Source organism: Dendrobates tinctorius, unplaced genomic scaffold (assembly GCF_039654945.1).
Source record: "Dendrobates tinctorius isolate UK_male_01 unplaced genomic scaffold, ASM3965494v1 ptg000015l, whole genome shotgun sequence".
NCBI classification, from domain to species: domain Eukaryota; kingdom Metazoa; phylum Chordata; class Amphibia; order Anura; family Dendrobatidae; genus Dendrobates; species Dendrobates tinctorius.
In genome coordinates this window covers 18591078-18610814 of record NW_027361683.1, presented here as the reverse complement: position 1 = coordinate 18610814, position 19737 = coordinate 18591078, and the positions used below count along the sequence as shown (strand labels likewise).

The 19737-nt window shown below is 45.4% G+C and overlaps 1 protein-coding gene across 1 annotated transcript in view; it reads left to right on the top strand.

Moving 5' to 3' along the window:
- Positions 1-2998: 2998 nt before the first annotated feature.
- Positions 2999-19737, top strand: part of STK40 (serine/threonine kinase 40) — an 89698-nt gene continuing 72959 nt past the window's right edge. Inside the window, exon 1 of the mRNA XM_073562584.1 lies at positions 2999-3192. The gene's annotated coding sequence lies outside the window, so the exon portion shown is untranslated. The remainder of the gene's footprint in view (positions 3193-19737) is intronic.

The following is a 19737-nucleotide window of genomic DNA, read 5'->3' as shown; positions in this document are numbered from 1 at the left end:
AAACTGATGTATACATCACAAAGAATGCACTGAAACTCTGCTGTATACATCACAGAGGATGCACTGAAACTCTGCTGTATACATCACAGAGGATGCACTGAAACTCTGCTGTATACATCACAGATGCACTGAAACTCTGCTGTATACATCACAGAGGATGCACTGAAACTCTGCTGTATACATCACAGAGGATGCATTGAAACCCTGCTGTATACATCACAGAGGATGCATTGAAACTCTACTGTATACATCACAGAGAATGCACTGAAACTCTGCTGTATACATCTCAGAGGATGCACTGAAACTATGCAGTATACATCAGAGGATGCACTGAAACACTTCTGTATACATCACAGAGGATGCACTGAATCTCTGCTGTATATCTCAGAGAATGCACTGAAACTCTGCTGTATACATCACAGAGAATGAACTCAAACTCTGCTGTATACATCACAGAGAATGAACTCAAACTCTGCTGTATACATCAGAGGATGCACTGAAATACTGAAATGCTTCTGTATACATTACAGAGGATGCACTGAAACTATGCTGTATACATCATAGAGAATGCACTGAAACGCTTCTGTATACATCACAGAAGATGCACTGAAACTCTGCTGTATACATCACAGATGATGCACTGAAACTCTGCTGTATACATCACAGATGATGCACTGAAACTCTGCTGTATACATCACAGATGATGCACTGAAACTCTGCTGTATACATCACAGATGATGCACTGAAACTCTGCTGTATACATCACAGATGATGCACTGAGATTCTGCTGTATACATCACAGAGGATGCACTGAGATTCTGCTGTATACATCACAGAGGATGCACTGAGATTCTGCTGTATACATCACAGAGGATGCACTGAGATTCTGCTGTATACATCACAGAGGATGCACTGAGATTCTGCTGTATACATTACAGAGGATGCACTGAAACTATGCTGTATACATCAGGGGATGCACTGAAACGCTTCTGTATACATCACAGAGGATGCACTAAAACTCTGCTGTATACATCACAGAGGATGCACTGAGATTCTGCTGTATACATCACAGAGGATGCACTGAAACTATGCTGTATACATCAGGGGATGCACTGAAATGCTTATGTATACATCACAGAGGATGCACTAAAACTCTGCTGTATTCATCACAAAGAATGTACTGAAACTCTGCTGTATACATCACAGAGGATGCACTGAAACTCTGCTGTATACATCACAGAGGATACATTGAAACTCTCCTGTATACATCACAGAGAATGCACTGAAACTCTGCTGTATACATCACAGAGGATGCACTGAAACTCTGCTGTATACATCACAGAGGATGCACAGACTCTGCTGTATACATCTCAGAGGATGCACTGAAACTATGCTGTATACATCAGAGGATGCACTGAAACACTTCTGTATACATCACAGAGGATGCACTGAATCTCTGCTGTATATCTCAGAGAATGCACTGAAACTCTGCTGTATACATCACAGAGAATGAACTCAAACTCTGCTGTATACATCACAGAGGATGTACTGAAACTATGCTGTACACATCAAAGGATGCACTGAAATGCTTCTGTATACATTACAGAGGATGCAAACTATGCTGTATACATCATAGAGAATGCACTGAAACGCTTCTGTATACATCAGAGGATGCACTGAAACTCTGCTGTATACATCACAGATGATGCACTGAAACTCTGTTGTATACATCACAGATGATGCACTGAAACTCTGCTGTATACATCACAGATGATGCACTGAAACTCTGCTGTATACATCACAGATGATGCACTGAAACTCTGCTGTATACATCACAGATGATGCACTGAAACTCTGCTGTATACATCACAGAGGATGCACTGAAACTATGCTGTATACATCACAGAGGATGCACTGAAACTATGCTGTATACATCAGGGGATGCACTGAAATGCTTCTGTATACATCACAGAGGATGCACTAAAACTCTGCTGTATACATCACAGAGGATGCACTGAAACTCTGCTGTATACATCACAGAGGATGCACTGAAACTCTGCTGTATACATCACAGAGGATGCATTGAAACTCTGCTGTATACATCACAGAGGATGCACTGAAACTCTGCTGTATACATCACAGAGGATGCACTGAAACTCTGCTGTATACATCACACATGATGCACTGAAACTCTGCTTTATACATCAGATGCACTGAAACTCTGCTATATACATCACACATGATGCACTGAAACTCTGCTGTATACATCAGAGGATGCACTGAGACTGCTGTATACATCACAGAGGATGCACCGAAACTTCTGTATACATCACAGAGGATGCACTGAAACTATGCTGTATACATCACAGAGGATGCACTGAAACCCTGCTGTATACATCACAGAGGATGCACTGAAACTATGCTGTATACATCACAGAGGATGCACTGAAACTATGCTGTATACATCACAGAGGATGCACTGAAACACTTCTGTATACATCACAGAGGATGCCATACAGCCCCTCCATGCAGCTCCCATGCCTGCAACCCCCCATACAGCTTTTTCCTTGCAGCCCCCACCATACAGCTCCCTCCACACAGCTCGCTTCATGCAGCCCCCCTATACAGCTCGCCTCCATACAGCTTCCCTCCATGCAGACCCTACCACACAGCCCCCACCATACAGCTTCCTTCATGCACCCCCCCATACAGCTCCCTCCACACAGCTCGCTTCATGCAGCCCCACTATACAGCTCGCCTCCATACAGCCCCCACCATACAGCTTCCTTCATGCACCCCCCCATACAGCTCCCTCCATGAAGCTGCCAGTAATACTATGAGCTGAGTGTCAGCAGCCAATCACCGCCGCCTTCATTCACATTCACAACACAAAACAACGCCGCTCCAAGATGACGTCATCACACTAGAGCGTGTGTAGGTGTGTCTTTCATAGGCAACAAATGGATTGCTGGTAACCAATAGGAGAAGCTGTCCCTTGGCTACCCAGCTAACTGGAAGATCTCAGACTCAGTGTGATTGGTTGGAGATAAGTGTGCGTCATTTCCGTTGTCAAGTGCGCAGCGATGGAGAGCCGGGCTTAATGGTCGGCGGAGGCCTGCCTGTGTGTGTCGCTGTCTGTGCGAATCACTGGGCATGAGTCCGGTGTGAGGTGGACCGAGTGCTGCGTACCAGGTGAGGGCAGAACGGTGCACACCACGTTTGGGTGGGGATAGCGGCGGCAGAGGAGTGCTGTGCCCCGGGGTGTGCTGACTTCAGCCTTGTGCATAGCATTGCAGGGCTGTAGACTTCCAGTACTCTGCCCGGAGCAGGGTCAGTGTATGGGTGCCAGTCTGCTAGGGATCAGACATGTTGGATTTCGGCTTGCCCAATCTTTAGTTCCCACTACTGCCCTCATGTTGCTTTCCCCTTCTGAAATAAACACGCATTCCCAGCAGATGGAGAGGCTGCTGGGCACCGGCCACCCCTGTACCACCCTCCATTAGTGTGGCACATCTGAGGCTTCCTCTGCAGGATATTGCCCCCACCCCCTGGGCATTGATCCTCTGGATTGGTTTGTATTTGCCCTAAGCCCATACCATAGTATTGGCAGCCTTTCAGTGCTGGGGTCCTGGGTCAGAGCCCACCAAGGACAACATCTGCAAGGAGTCTGTCCCCCCGTGTTTCTGTATGTCTACTCCAGACATACAGGTTTTAGATTGCTTGCCCCAATGAGGACCGAGCTATTATCTGTGGGATGTGAGTGGTAGTAATAGAGGGGGTCCTCCTACTCAGCAAGAACAAAGAGCATGTCCTGCTGTGGGCGCTCAGGCTGCTCCTCATGTTACACTGCCATTAGCTTATTTTCGGAGCACTTTTCTAATGGTTAGCAGTTGTCTAGGGTTGGGGGCTGGATGAGTCACACAGTGTCTGCAGTGCTGGAGCGGTGACTGCCGGGGATCATATGGCTGCAGTGTCTGGCGAATGCCTTACTTAGAAAATAGAAAAGTGCCGAAATCCTACATACTCATTATTTCTCTAAATTGGAAAGTATGACGATATTCGTATTAAAGTGTGGCTAGCAATATCCCAAATACATCTGCACAGATATGCAAGGGGCATTATCCCCTGCAACCACAGGTGGCGCTGTTATCGGAGAGCAATGTAAGTTTGGGTAATGAGCTCCTCATTAAATGGAGGTCGTCTATGTAGGCAGCTTCTATTCATTAGTCCTGTATGTGCAAATGGACGTTATAGAGGAGATCTCCTGACTTTGACCCGCTCCAGCCTCACAGCTTTTAACTATTGCTGGGGGGAAATAATGGCCGCACACAGCATTCCCTCCTGGTGCCCTGTTTTGGAGAACCTGGTCCTGCAGGGATCAGGAGATCGCAGTCACAGGTTCATATAACTATAAGTGTTAAAGGCCCAGTCCGGGTCCTCCCATCTTCATACGATGCTGTCCTCCTTCTTACTTCTGCCGCGGCTCTTGCGCAGGCATACTTTATCTGCCCTTTTGAGGACAGAGTAAAGTAATACATTGCCCTCAATAGGGCAGATATAGTATGCCTGCGCAGGAGCCAAGGGACAAGTAAGAAGGAGGACAGCATCGTATGAAGATGGGAGGCACCAGACCGCGACACCCATTTGACTGGAACCTGGGGTGACTATAATAAAACTTTTTTTCTTCTCTTCAGGTTACATCGGGGAGCTTATCTACAGCATTACAGAATGCTGCAGATAAGCCCCTGATGGCGGTCGCCGCAGCTTATAGGCCAAAATTGGGGTGACAGATTCCCTTTAAACTTTCCTGCTCCTCCATCTGTTACAGTGAAGCTTTACTTTTGTGGAGACTCATGAGTATATAGTAGAAATGGCTTGTTTGGGATCAGGTTAGTTTCGTGGGCGACAGTGAGAGCTGTCACGGCCTTTTATGGGTTACTTGATTTCAGCTGGCGGTGCATGTGCAGGCTAGGAGCAGTGCCATGACCAGCCAGTGATGGCTCCTTCATCCTGTCTCCTACAGGGGACACCAGCCAAGGTAGTGCGTTTGGGCAAAGCAGAGGCAACGCGGAAGGTCTTCACAGTCTTCCACTACCCCAAACTACATGACTCAGTATCTTAATAAAATGGCAGAGAAGCGAGGACACGACACAGACCTTGCTAGATCTGATCTGTCTGCTTCAGTCGTCAGTAATGATCTATTGGTCTGTAATTGCACGATTGTGATGGACATTATTGGCATACGTGAGCTGGTGTATGGAGACTGCTGTGAGATGGTATATAGTGGCAAGGGGATGTTTGCAGAGGGAGCATTCATATTAGGCTCGCGCTTGGGAAGCCACTGGGCAATAGGAGTCCATGAGATGGGTTGTGCTAACAGACAGAATGTCATATTAGACACCTGAAATCTGAGTAGACAGTTTTACGTGTAGGTTTCACCACTTTAAATTGTGAAGAGTCAATACTTTTCCTATGTCTCACCAGCGTATAAAAAAAATCATTGTTTCATCCAGAAATGTGGACTGTTTTTATTTTTTTATTTGTATTTTGCAGCTTTATTCATTTCTAAGACCATTTCCAGTTTTCTGTTACATAATTACAATATAGCTATAAAAATTTGCTGTACTGTAGCTCCGTATGGCATCCAGTTTATTTTTCCCCCCTCTGGGCGCGTTTCATCCGATTAGTAGACATGCAGGTTCGGTCAGTGTAAAAATTCTCTCATCTGCCCTGCTTCAGTGATTAACATTGGTCCGAGTGCTGTCCACATGCACAGTGCACATAGACCTAAAATACGTTTGTGTGACCGAGCCCTCGCTATGACTGTGGGGTCCCAGAACCCTTGCTGAGTTTGTGCGGGACCACCAGTTTCCTTATGTGTATGGATGGCCTTAGAAATGACTTTAGGGCCACAAACGTACAGTGCCGTCTGCTGAGCACTACATATGGATTACTGTCTTATGCGCTGACGTAGCTACTCACTATTATCAGGTTGATGGAGGCACCTTGGACAATTTGGCAGGGTTGGGGGTTTTCATTGAGATCCATTTTTTTGGGGGTGATTTCTGTTAGAATCCCTTATGTGCTTCTCAGCAGAGTCCTGTATGTGGGTGACCCTCGTCTTAGACCCATATATATCTGCAACGTTTCCATCTCAGACCGTTGGAGGAGCCATTATTGCAAGGACTAGCTGTGAACAGCTTCACTATATTGTGTAGTGGTCCACACTGAATGTGAGCGCAATGGTGGCCATATGGGGGAGGCACATGCGCCTTACTGCTCCGCAGTACACTGTAGGGACTTGTTTTTGTAGGGTCTGGCATAAGAGTAGTGTCTGGAGGCATTGCAGTGTAACCACAATGGTGTTTTACAGTTTCAGTCATCCGAGTATGTGACGCGTCGATCTGTATAGAGTTTTCTCATGGAAAACACAGGTTTTTTATTAGTTGCTGACTTGGTGGGCTGGTTTGTGGTGACAGTCCAGCTTCCTATCTTTACTCATCGGTGCCATAAATATAGTGATCTTAGTTTCGGTTTTACGCTAGTGCCCGTGGGAGTAGTAGGTCTGGCCCATAATCTGTTTGTCTCTTTATTTTTCTCCTCAACCTGCAAAATGAGAAATGTTTTCTCAAACTGCCACTTACGATATTTAGTAATCTGGTTCCGTTGTTAGTAGTTTTGTTTGCACTGACATAGCTATAGGATATAAATACCCAAAATATTTGTTTAAGTAAATAAAAATCTGTCATGGGGCTGCAAAAGCCTCCCCAAATCTGTAGTGGTTTAGTGCTGAAGTCTTACCTGATTGAAATGTGAACTAAAAGCTGTCACATGGACATACCGTGCACGGAGATAATCTGCACGCAGCTGCAGCACGGGAGGAAAGCACTAAAGCAGAGAAACCCAATCTGTTCTCAGTATACAGCTTTTGCAAATGAAAAATGTTTTGGTTAGTGATGGCTTAGCTGTTGGGATCAGTGATAGGACATAGGTCCTTTCAGGAGGACACCATCGCTGTGGCCGCAGGCACACCCTGACTTTGGAGGTGGATACCGCCGCACACACCTCACTGCTGCTTCTCTCTACGTTTAACAGTGTTTTTCCAAGTAATATATTAAATGTCCATTCGTATAGCTAATCAGTCCTGCGTCAGTCAGAAGTTTGTAATATCTCTGATCTGTCTTTGGAAATCTTAAAATGCTGTGCTTAAAGGGGTTGTCCGGTCTAGACAGTGTGAACGCTGGGAGGATTCACAAGTCTGCAGTCACACAGAGTGTCTGCAGACTTCTCATTTGTCACCGAGAAGAACGGCGCTAGGAGACACTGGAGAAAGCAGCGTTAGGGGAGTAATGTGTACATGCAAGTAATGTAGTGAACACATTAACTGAATAAAAAAGGTAGTGGGAGTGCTTCTTTAAAAATATTCACGCTTATGTTTTTTTTTTTTTTTCCTTCAGAGATGTAGTTATTTAATATAATCATCTTATTTTGTGAAAATTGAAGGGAACATTCGGCATTAAAAAATGCGCTTTACCTGCGGATATAGGGTAATTCTGCAGGAAATTTAAACGTAAATCCTGTACACTTGACTTACTTGAGCAGCAGCTACATTGAGAAAATGAAGTTTTATTCTTCCTGCAGCCACTCGATGTCTATCCCTGTGGGGTGCACTTACATAGTCCTGGGCAGCCCACCTAATGTCAGTAATAGGTTGTAAGCCACTGTATGCTACACGTATGTGTGTGACGGGCAGCCTATACAAGCCTTACCCATGTGCATTTCTAGTACTAGGCACCCACCCCGTCCATAGACTAGTGAGGGGTTGCTGCAGAACTATTTTGTACTTGTCTTGCTTCCCACTAGATCAAATAAGATGCTGCAACCTGTAGTGCAGGGGTGGGCAATTAATTATCCGAGGGGCCACATGAGACCATGACTGTTGTGGAGGGCCGAACTAATAGCTTGAAATTAAATCTACTCAATATTAATCTTATCACTTAATATTGAGCAGAATTAAGTATGCTGACACCCCCCCTATATATCTTTGGGGCCCCACGCACCCTCCCCGTGTGCTGCATGGGGCCCATAGAATCCCCCTGTTCACACCCATATTAATACACATGAAAAAAAAAAACACCACTTACTCACCTCGGTCCCGTTCCCAGGCGCTCTGCTTCTGTTGCTATCTCCGATCCGCTGACTCTCCGGCGGTATACAGCTGATGCGATGACATGATGTCATCGCGTCAGCTGTTTCACACGCTGATTGGAGGTTGTGGCTGGAGGGCGGGCACAGTGCGGCCCGTGGACCTCAGGTTTTCAGCCCCACGTGCCGCACTTTGCCCAGGTCTGCTGTAGTGCATTAATATTTTGACCTGTGTTGGTAAATACAACCCATTTTTCTGGTATCTTATTTTTTTTTTCCTGTAGCGAGCTATGACTAATCATTTAATGCACGCCCCATGAAACAGCGAGTGCCTCTCTGGAGGATATAAGTGCATTCCCTCCCGGCAGCCATGCTTTCTGTAATGCCGTGTACCTGCAGATTAACTGTGTGCTGGCAAATAGCATTTTCTCATTGTAGCAGCTTTTACAGTACTGGCTAGACGGGATTTAAAAGCAGTTTACCTATATATTTTCTCTAGCTACACAGCCCTGCCTCACTACTGGGCATGTACATAAGGTGCAGCACCGCCTCACTACTGAGCATGTACATAAGGTGCAGCACCAGCCCTGCCTCACTACTGAGCATGTACATAAGGTGCAGCACCAGCACTGCCTCACTACTGAGCATGTACATAAGGTGCAGCACCAGCCCTACTACTGAGCATGTACATAAGGTGCAGCATCAGCCCTGCCTCACTACTGAGCATGTACATAAGGTGCAGCACCAGCACCGCCTCACTACTGAGCATGTACATAAGGTGCAGCACCAGCACCGCCTCACTACTGAGCATGTACATAAGGTGCAGCACCAGCCCTACTACTGAGCATGTACATAAGGTGCAGCATCAGCCCTGCCTCACTACTGAGCATGTACATAAGGTGCAGCCCCGCCTCACTACTGAGCATGTACATAAGGTGCAGCACCAGCCCCGCCTCACTACTGAGCATGTACATAAGGTGCAGCACCAGCCCTACTACTGAGCATGTACATAAGGTGCAGCATCAGCCCTGCCTCACTACTGAGCATGTACATAAGGTGCAGCACCAGCACTGCCTCACTACTGAGCATGTACATAAGGTGCAGCACCGCCTCACTACTGAGCATGTACATAAGGTGCAGCACCAGCACTGCCTCACTACTGAGCATGTACATAAGGTGCAGCACCGCCTCACTACTGAGCATGTACATAAGGTGCAGCACCAGCACTGCCTCACTACTGAGCATGTACATAAGGTGCAGCACCAGCACTGCCTCACTACTGAGCATGTACATAAGGTGCAGCACCAGCACTGCCTCACTACTGAGCATGTACATAAGGTGCAGCACCAGCACCGCCTCACTACTGAGCATGTACATAAGGTGCAGCACCAGCACTGCCTCACTACTGAGCATGTACATAAGGTGCAGCACCAGCACAGCCTCACTACTGAGCATGTACATACAGTGCAGCACCAGCCCTGCCTCACTACTGAGCATGTACATAAAGTGCAGCACCAGCCCTATTACTGAGCATGTGCATAAGGTGCAGCACCAGCACCCCCTCACTACTGAGCATGTACATAAGGTGCAGCACCAGCCCTGCCTCACTACTGGGCATGTGCATAAGGTGCAGCACCAGCACTGCCTCACTACTGGGCATGTGCATAAGGTGCAGCACCAGCACCGCCTCACTACTGAGCATGTACATAAGGTGCAGCACCAGCCCTGCCTCACTACTGAGCATGTACATAAGGTGCAGCACCAGCCCTGCCTCACTACTGAGCATGTACATAAAGTGCAGCACCAGCCCTATTACTGAGCATGTGCATAAGGTGCAGCACCAGCACCGCCTCACTACTGAGCATGTACATAAGGTGCAGCACCAGCACTGCCTCACTACTGGGCATGTGCATAAGGTGCAGCACCAGCACTGCCTCACTACTGGGCATGTGCATAAGGTGCAGCACCAGCACCGCCTCACTACTGAGCATGTACATAAGGTGCAGCACCAGCACCGCCTCACTACTGAGCATGTACATAAGGTGCAGCACCAGCACTGCCTCACTACTGAGCATGTACATAAGATGCAGCACCGCCTCACTACTGAGCATGTACATAAGGTGCAGCACCAGCCCTGCCTCACTACTGAGCATGTACATAAAGTGCAGCACCAGCCCTATTACTGAGCATGTGCAGCACCAGCACCGCCTCACTACTGAGCATGTACATAAGGTGCAGCACCAGCACTGCCTCACTACTGAGCATGTACATAAGGTGCAGCACCAGCACTGCCTCACTACTGAGCATGTACATAAGGTGCAGCACCAGCACTGCCTCACTACTGAGCATGTACATAAGGTGCAGCACCGCCTCACTACTGAGCATGTACATAAGGTGCAGCACCGCCTCACTACTGAGCATGTACATAAGGTGCAGCACCGCCTCACTACTGAGCATGTACATAAGGTGCAGCACTGCCTCACTACTGAGCATGTACATAAGGTGCAGCACCGCCTCACTACTGAGCATGTACATAAGGTGCAGCACCGCCTCACTACTGAGCATGTACATAAGGTGCAGCACTGCCTCACTACTGAGCATGTGCATAAGGTCCAGCACCGCCTCACTACTGAGCATGTACATAAGGTGCAGCACCAGCCCTACTACTGAGCATGTACATAAGGTGCAGCACTGCCTCACTACTGAGCATGTACATAAGGTGCAGCGCCGCCTCACTACTGAGCATGTACATAAGGTGCAGTGCCGCCTCACTACTGAGCATGTACATAAGGTGCAGTGCCGCCTCACTACTGAGCATGTACATAAGGTGCAGCACCAGCCCTGTCTCACTACTGAGCATGTACATAAGGTGCAGCACCAGCCCTGCCTCACTACTGAGCATGTACATAAAGTGCAGCACCAGCCCTACTACTGAGCATGTGCATAAGGTGCAGCACCAGCACCGCCTCACTACTGAGCATGTACATAAAGTGCAGCACCAGCCCTACTACTGAGCATGTGCATAAGGTGCAGCACCAGCACCGCCTCACTACTGAGCATGTACATAAGGTGCAGCACCAGCCCTGCCTCACTACTGAGCATGTACATAAGGTGCAGCACCAGCCCTGCCTCACTACTGAGCATGTACATAAAGTGCAGCACCAGCCCTACTACTGAGCATGTGCATAAGGTGCAGCACCAGCACCGCCTCACTACTGAGCATGTACATAAGGTGCAGCACCAGCGCCGCCTCACTACTGAGCATGTACATAAGGTCCAGCACCAGCGCCGCCTCACTACTGAGCATGTACATAAGGTCCAGCGCCGCCTCACTACTGAGCATGTACATAAGGTCCAGCGCCGCCTCACTACTGAGCATGTACATAAGGTCCAGCGCCGCCTCACTACTGAGCATGTACATAAGGTCCAGCGCCGCCTCACTACTGAGCATGTACATAAGGTCCAGCACCGCCTCACTACTGAGCATGTACATAAGGTCCAGCACCGCCTCACTACTGAGCATGTACATAAGGTCCAGCACCGCCTCACTACTGAGCATGTACATAAGGTCCAGCACCGCCTCACTACTGAGCATGTACATAAGGTCCAGCACCGCCTCACTACTGAGCATGTACATAAGGTCCAGCACCGCCTCACTACTGAGCATGTACATAAGGTCCAGCACCGCCTCACTACTGAGCATGTACATAAGGTCCAGCACCGCCTCACTACTGAGCATGTACATAAGGTCCAGCACCGCCTCACTACTGAGCATGTACATAAGGTCCAGCACCGCCTCACTACTGAGCATGTACATACAGTGCAGCACCAGCACTGCCTCACTACTGAGCATGTACATAAGGTGCAGCACCAGCACTGCCTCACTACTGAGCATGTACATACGGTGCAGCACCAGCACTGCCTCACTACTGAGCATGTACATACGGTGCAGCACCAGCACTGCCTCACTACTGAGCATGTACATACAGTGCAGCACCAGCACTGCCTCACTACTGAGCATGTACATACGGTGCAGCACCAGCACTGCCTCACTACTGAGCATGTACATAAGGTGCAGCACCAGCCCTGCCTCACTACTGAGCATGTACATACAGTGCAGCACCAGCCCTGCCTCACTACTGAGCATGTACATACAGTGCAGCACCAGCACTGCCTCACTACTGAGCATGTACATACAGTGCAGCACCAGCACTGCCTCACTACTGAGCATGTACATAAGGTGCAGCACCAGCACTGCCTCACTACTGAGCATGTACATAAGGTGCAGCACCAGCCCTGCCTCACTACTGAGCATGTACATACAGATTGCCCCGATATGCCTAAACAAGTGACCCCATTTTGGTTGGAAAGTAGACCCCCTAAGGAACTTATCTAGATGTGTGGTGAGCACTTTGAACCCCCAAGGGCTTCACTGAAGTTTTATAACGTAGAGCCATAAAAGTAGAATTTTTTTTTTTTTTTCCCCACAAAAGTGATCTTTTCCAAGGGTAAAAGGAGAAATTGGACCCCAAAAGTTGTGCAATTTGTCCTGAGTATGCTGATACCCCATATGGGGTATCAGCATGGCAGAGCTCGGAAGGGAAGGAGCACCGTTTGACTTTTTTTCAACGCAGAATTGGCTGGAATTGAAATCGGACGCCATGTCGCGTTTGGGGACCCCGTGATGTGCTTAAACAGTGGAAACCCTCCAATTCTAACTCCAACCTTAACCCCAACACATCCCTAATCCCCACCCTAACTTTAGCCCCAGCCCTAACCTTAATGGGAAAATAGAAATAAAATAGGGAAAAATAATAAATACATTTTTTTTTTTTAACTAAGGGGTTGATAAAGGGGGGTTTGATTTACTATTTATGGCTGTTTTTATATTTGGCGGCTGTCACACACTAAAAGACGCTTTTTATTGTAAAAAGTTTTTTTATCACCACATATTGAGAGCTATAATTTTTCCATATTTTGGCCCACTGAGTCATGTGAGTCATGTGAGTCTTATTCTTTGCGGAACGAGTTGACGTTTTTAGTGGTACCATTTTCGGGCACATAACATTTTTTTGATCGCTTTTTATTCGATATTTGGGAGGCAGAATGAACAGACCCAGCCGCTATCAGCCGTGCTCCCTCCGTGAGTGCGGCTGATCGCGTATGATGTACTATCCTGTCCAAGGGCATCAAGGCCCAGGGCACATGGACGGGATAGTACATCATATGTCAAAAAGGGGTTAAAAGCTTAGATCAGGAACAGAACAGATATTTATAGGACATTTGATAACTTTCCCAAATTCCTATGAAAACATGTACAGGCCATCCTGCACTGTACTACTGTACCCAATTTATTATACGGTATATTTTAATAGTCTGTCCATTTTATATTGACTCCACGACTCCATAGCCCTGGTTTGAATGGCATGAAAATTTTATTTTTAGATTTGAAAAATGTAGTCCATAGAAAAGCAGTGTATAATGAATTTGACACTTAATATACAGTTGTGGCCAAGTATTAGGCTGAGGGTGCCAATACTTTTGTCTGGCCCATTTTTGGAGTTTTATGTGAAATGATCAATGTTTTGCTTCATTCTCTTTTGTGTTTTTTCATTTAAGACAAATTAAATGAAGATAATAATACCAATGAATTTGTGTTTGCAATCATTTTCAGGAAGAAACTGAGTATTATCTGACAGAATTGCAGGGGTGTTAATACTTTTGGCCACAACTGTATAAATGGGATTGTTGCAGCATTTCTTTCCCCACTAGGAATAATGAAATTTCATGCAAAATTCAGTGTAATAGTTGCATGCAATTTTAGTGCACTCATGGCCTGTTGCTTTAGGTGGAGGAGAAATCTTAAAGAAAACTTGTCCCCAGGCCTTTGCAACTCCATCTGAGAGCAGTATAATGTAGGGCCAGAGACCCTGAATCCAGCAATGTCTCTTACTTGGACAGTTTTGATACAATCACTGTTTATCGGCAGATACAGGACTAGCAAACCTGCTACCATGTAGTCCTCCACGTTCATAAGCTCTGTATAAGCCTGCCCCAACAATGATTGGCAGCATTTTATATACACTGTACATTGGCAGAAAGCTGTCAGTGGTGTGGGTGGCCTTATTCAGAGCTCGGCATTCAGAAAATGCTACATCTGCAGCAGATAAAATCAGAGTTTTATAAAAATGACAGCAAGCAGCTCAGTAAGTGACACATCACTGGGTTGGTGTGGGATAAAACCCTTGACAGATTCCCTTTAAGATTGGGTTTGCACTTGGCAGTATTGTGTCAGGTTTTCCCATAAACTTCAAAGTGGTGTCTCTTGTGAAGCGTCTTTTCTGATGTCTTGCAGCTTCTGTGTTTTTTTTTTTTTTCTTTAAAGGTATTAATTGTGAGTAGCTCAGGTTACTTCCATTAAGCTCTTCAAGGCTTTGGAAGCCTGAAGCTGTTAACAGAAACTCAAAAGGGAACCTATGCATTTTGTTCGTACATTGCTATGCGCTTGTGCATTCTTTTCAGCATTTTTTAGGTAATTTCAGGCAGGTTCCAAGCGGAATTTTCCTAAAATAGCTGTCACGTGCACATGCCCTAAGAGAAAGGGGGTGTCCAAAGTAAAAAGTTTAGAGAATCATAGAATGGTAGAGTTGGAAGGGACCTCCTGGGCCATCTGGTCCAACGCCCTGCTCAATGCAGGATTCGCTAAATCATCCCAGACAGATATCTGTCCAGCCTCTGTTAGAGACTACAGGCTAGTGATAAAGAAGCCAGTAGAGTATTCAGCTCGGTGTGGATTTTGGCTCCTTTTTTGATTTGATATTGGGGGTTCATGGTTTATCATAGGAGTAGACTGAGAATGTTACTGGTAAATGTATATGAAACTCTTTTAGGTATCTCTTCTATTTTTATCACAACTGTGTAGTAAAACTGAGAAATGTATATTTTTTTCTATAGTGATCATTTGATATAGATCTTCTGAGAAGTGTTTCCAAATGGATTCCACTCTTCCAGGCAGACTTGGGCATTGTGCCGCACGTTTGTATGGAATAAAAGTGTTCCCACGCACCTCTCTGAATAAGTGGAAAAAGGCGCTTTGTTCTACAATTAATGCTCCTATAAACACAGGCTGTCTTGGCGTTACACACCATTCATTCATTAGACAGGCAAGCAGCTGACATGTTGCCGGTTAGTGCCGTGTTACTGCTGTCATAGGTTTAATATTCATTGTAAAGTTAGACATGTATGCAGAAATTGCAAATAGTGTAGCTTTGTTGAGACAAAATACCAGTGTTTCATAGCCTGGGTTAATGTCTTCATTATGTCTGTCTATATGTATCTGATTATTTAAAGTCTTTTTAACTAGAAAATTGCTTTTAGATCTTTAGCTCGTCTTGACTGACAGCTGTCAAGTCACCCAGTCCTGTCGCCAGCAAATGACATTGTGTGCAACATAGATGAGGAAAGCAGATGGGTAATGCGGAAATCTAAGCCAGCTTTAGGGTGGTGTAGACTTTTTGAAATGACCCTGTATCGTTTTTTTTTGATTTGTTGGATTCTCTGATAAGATTAACCTTAACTTGCCATTAAAAAAACTCATAGATTAGTATCTATATTACTGTGTTTTTTTATTTTCTTTGCCACTCTATGTGCTTTTTAAAACTTCTGCCAACGGCGGAGATGCTGAGTGTCAGTGGATCAGGGGGGTATGACTTGTTTTTGCTCCTTATGCAAACCAGCCCCCTGACCAAGCCTGATGTTCTGTGTGTGCCTGTTTTCTACTTTCATGCCTTGTTTTTTGGTCGTTCCCTAAGCTTTTTCACAGCTTGTATGTACAAACCACAACAGTGCATAATGTATACTGTTTGTTCTGCAGTTCGCAGCTTGTATGAACTGACAGCAGCGGATCTTGATGATTTGCATGCCATGTGCAATTCCCAAACAATGATGTCCAGGGACGCTGCATGCCATGGTAGCACGTTTAAGCCATGCAAGCTGCTCACAGAAGCACAAGCAAAAAACAACGTTCTTATTCTGAGAAACAGCTCCTTGGTTCTACCACCAAAATCAAAGAAATGTCAAACTATTAGTGTGTGTAGAATAAAAACTAGAGGGGTCTGGCAACCATACATTATGCCACCCTGCACCATAATCCTGGGAGTAGGATCGGTATGACTTATCTGGTGAAGGCCTGGTCATGGTATTGGCCATGTGGTCTTGTCAGATTTGAAGAATGACATAAGGTGATTCTGTGCTGCAAGTGAAATATCTCCTATTACGCCTAATGTGTTAGTCTACACAAACAGATGGTGATTGGGCCTTGAGCCAGACGTCCAGCAATTGGTGTTCTCTTGACCTCATGCCACCACTTTCAAAGACTATGGTAAAAAGCAAGAATTGTAATGGAGGTCTATTCTCTTTAGCAATGAGTCACGCTTTTATGTTGGATTTGTTGACAGCCAGAGATTGGCCTGGAGACCACGTGGGCATTGCCATCACAAAGGAGCATGAACATGTTCAGGAGCCAGTTTTCAACACGACACCAAGCTTCATGTTGCTTGTGCTTCCAGCAGCAGACCTCACATTACTAGTAAGCAGCCTATGTGGCCGCAACGTGCTACCATGGACTACAGCGTTTCCAGACTGGTCTCCAATTTGTTGTTGGTTTTCAATTATAAAGTGAGCTGCTAGCAACGGATCTTGATGATTTGTGTGGCCGAACATTCCTCAGACAGCCATAAGTAATCTCAAGGTTCCAAGGTGTGTAAGTGCTGGGATTTTGGTTTGTGAAGCTCATACTAAATACTGAATAAATCAATGAGTTGAAATTATTTCAAAATGTCTATCGATCCTGTGATTTTTATAATTCCTCGACTTCCTGGTGTTGCAATCTCATTGTGGAGGTGTTGGGGTTTTATCTGTATCTTGCGAGTAATACTTGGGAGTAATAAGTATTGAGCATTTCACCAATTTTCTACGTAAAAAATTTCTAAAGGTGCTATTGACGTGAAATTCTCTCATGTCGATAACAGCCCACCCAATCCACACAGGCAAATAAATCAAACCATAGGTGTCCATAAATTTAAGTTATGTGAAATAAATAGGAATGAGACCGGGAAAAAGTATTGGACACATGAAGGAAAGGTCCAAAAAGCCACAGTCATTACACCAGCTGAAATCTATCAGTAAGTTGGCAAGCAATCCTGCCACCTAGTAAACAATATCAGCTGGTTCAACTTCAACAGAAGAGTGGACAATTACTGGGTGAAACATTTTAAAGGAGAATCTGTCAGTAGGATCAACTCTCCTAAACAGGCTATACGGGGCATGCAGATCATAGGAAGTTAGAAAGAATCTAATGTCTTATTCCAGAGAAATCGTTGTGTTTCTCCTTCCCCATGACAGCACCACGGAGAGGGGATGCGCCCTTCAGAGGCCAAAGAGATTGCACTCATACAGGAAGATGTCGGCGCTGCACCATCGGAGCTGCAGCAGGAGGAGGTGAGTATGATGATGGCTAGGCAGTCACAGCAGCCCGCTGTCAGCAGGCAAGGCGTATGAGTCACACTCACAACACATGCAGCAGGAGCAGCCGAGCAGGGACCGGACCGTGCCACAGACTCGGGTGCGCCGGGTACAGAATGGGCGGTGCGGTATATTGCTCTCGGAGGCGGGACATCAGCCGGCCTTATTGTGAACTTGCGCTATTACCCTGGGCTCAAGCGGAGGCGGACGCGGAAATTGCTGCTCAGCGGGACAGAAAAAAAGCGGAAAAGACGCATCAGCTAACCCTGAAACAGTGACACCAAGTGGAATTATCTATTACACAGCCCCAAACATGTCTTTTTCAAAGCCTGCAGTCTCTAGTCAGCAACTATATGTAGTTTCTTGAGTCTTCTATATCTGCTGTATTATCATTTTCATTTTATTTATTACTGATTTATTTTTTTCTTATGATTTTAATTTATTTTTTAACACAAAATAAGATGAAAAAATAAAGACATTTTGATAACGTTGGAATGCTTTTGTAAAAGAGTTTTTCTTGTGGAAAACCTGATACGGCCCAGCCTCTACCTCCAGCGGCCCCTGGGTAAATTGAGTTTGAGACCCCCTGCTCTAGAGGAAGTGGAAATCCTGGTTAACTCCTTAAGCCCCAAGGGTGGTTTGCACGTTCATGACCGGGCCAATTTTTACAATTCTGACCACACTACCTTTATGAGGTCATAACTCTGAAACGCTTCCATGGATCCCACTGATTCTGACATTGTTTTCTCGTGACATATTGTACTTCATGTTAGTGGTTAAATTTCTTTCAAATAACTTGCGTTTATTTGTGAAAAAAATGAAAATTTTGCAATTTTCCAACTTTGAATTTTTATGCCCTTAAATCACAGAGATACGGCACACAAAAAACTTAAGTAACATTTCCCACATGTTTACTTTACATTAGCAAAATTTTGGAACCAAAATTTTTTTTTTGTTAGGAAGTTATAAGGGTTAAAAATTGACCAGCGATTTCTCATTTTTGCAACACCATTTTAATTTTACGGACCACATCACATTTGAAGCCACTTTGAGGGGTCTATATGATAGAAAATACCCAAAAGTGACACCATTCTAAAAACTGCACCCCTCAAGGTGCTCAAAACCACATTCAAAAAGTTTATTAACCCTTTAGGTGCGTCACAGGAATTTTTTTGAATATTTAAAAAAAAATGAACATTTAACTTTTTTTCACAAAAAAAATACTTCAGGTTCAATTTTTTTTTTTTTACCAAGGGTAACAGGAGAAATTGGACAGCAAAAGTTATTGTGCAATTTGTCCTGAGTACGCTGATACCTGATATGTGGGGGGGGGAACCACTGTTTCGGCGCATGGCTGAGCTCAGAAGGGAAGGAGCGCCGTTTGACTTTTTCAATGCAAAATTGGCTGGAATTCAGATCGGATGCCATGTCACGTTTGGAGAGCCCCTGATGTACCTAAACAGTGGAAACCCCCCCCACAAGTGACCCCATTTTGGAAACTAGACCCCCTAAGGAACTTATCTAGATGTGTGGTGAGCACTTTGAACCCCCAAGTGCTTCACAGAAGTTTATAACGCCCGGGCGTGAAAATAAAAAAATCATTTTTCCACAAAAATGATAATTTTGCCCCCAATTTTTTATTTTCCTAAGGTTTACAGGAGAAATTGGACCCCAAAAGTTGTTTTGCAATTTGTCCTGAGTAGGCTGATACCCTATATGTGGGGGTAAAACACTGTTTGGGCGCTTGGCAGAGCTTTGAAGGGAAGGACCACCATTTGACTTTTTCAACTCAGAATTGGCTGGAATTGAGATCAGACGCCATGTTGCATTTGGAGAGCCTCTGATGTGCCCAAACAGTGGAAACCCCCCAATTATAACTCCAACCCTAGCCAGAAAATGGAAATAATTACATTTTCTTTTAATTTTATTATTTTTCCCTAACTAAGGGGGTGATAACGGGGGGTTTGATTTACTATTTATGACGGGTTTTTATTTTTGGCAGCTGTCGCACGCTAAAAGACACTTTTTATTGTAAAATTAGTTTTTGCATCACCACATATTGAGAGCTAT